Source organism: Solanum dulcamara, chromosome 6, assembly GCF_947179165.1.
Source record: "Solanum dulcamara chromosome 6, daSolDulc1.2, whole genome shotgun sequence".
Classification (NCBI taxonomy): Eukaryota; Viridiplantae; Streptophyta; class Magnoliopsida; order Solanales; family Solanaceae; genus Solanum; species Solanum dulcamara.
In genome coordinates this window covers 60,060,420-60,061,636 of record NC_077242.1, presented here as the reverse complement: position 1 = coordinate 60,061,636, position 1,217 = coordinate 60,060,420, and the positions used below count along the sequence as shown (strand labels likewise).

Here is a 1,217-nt window from a genome sequence, read left to right as displayed (position 1 = left end):
AGCTTCTTGAACTGATAATTTTGGTATCATAGCCCTAGGTTCATCGATCTCATGGGTACAAGAGCAATGTCTGGTAGAGTCTTATTGATCGGCATGATGATGTCCATACTTATCTTTGAGAGGCTATAAGATATTTAGGAAACTTCTATTCTATTATTCCTTGTCATGTACATTTGACTTTGTTGGAATTCTAATATTGTCGTCTTATTCTCTCACATATGGTAAGGACTCATGCATCTGTGAGTGGTGATCAAGAGCCTATTCCCGCACCTGCTTTTGGGGTCACTACACGAGGAAGAGGCAGGAGGGAGGTCGAGGTCGGAGTTGAGGCTGTGCTGCAGCATATGTGGGAGGCTAAGTACCGACATCCACTCAGGGAGATGCTGGAGGAGTATCTCCAGATGCATATGTGATTCATGAGGATGTGCAAGATCATGTTGAGGGGTATGGATCAGCTCAGGATTCACCTGGTTTTATTGTCACTCCCGTACTTTAGGATACCTTGGTTTGTATGTTAGGACTCTTAGAGGGGATGGCTCAGGCGGGAATATTGTCTGTCACCTCTGATGGCTAACAAACTTGTGTTGGAGGTCAGACTCCAGATCAGACGGTTGCTCCAAGTTCTCAAACTCTAGGCACTCAACTAGCTGCTTCTACAACTCCCCATTTAGATAGTATGGTATTACCAGGAGTTACATCACATTTGGCTAATAGGCCTGCCATGACCACCGATGAGCAAAATATGTTTAGGAGGTTCAGAATGATGAATCCTTTGATCTATAATAGTGACTTGAATGAGGATGCATATGAATTTATAGTCAGTTGTCATGAGAGGTTGCACAACCTTGGATTAGTGGAGTTCATGGAGTTGACTACATAGCATTTTAAATGACTAGAACGGCAAGTAGTGGTGGAGGGACTATATTAGTGGTAGGCCAGCTGGATTATCTCCACTCTCATGGACTCAGTTTACTCAGATATTTTGAGATAAGTTTGTTCCACACAGTGAGAAGGAGTGCAAGAGAGCCGAATTTGAGGGTTTGCAGCAGGGAGGCATGTTCGTCGCTAAGTATGAGGTTAAATTCCATGTCTTAGCAAGGCACACTTTGATGATACTTCCCACCGAGACTGAGAGACTAAGAAGGTTTGTCAAGAGGGTGATTATTCTGACTCGCATGGGAGTTTCCCAAGTTGCTGCTTTTGGTGTTCCATTTCAA

General features: G+C 43.7%; 1 pseudogene; it reads left to right on the top strand.

The window, feature by feature from the left end:
* The first annotated feature begins 218 nt into the window (after positions 1 to 218).
* LOC129892878 (uncharacterized) lies at positions 219 to 880 on the top strand (annotated as a pseudogene).
* Positions 881 to 1,217: the final 337 nt, after the last annotated feature.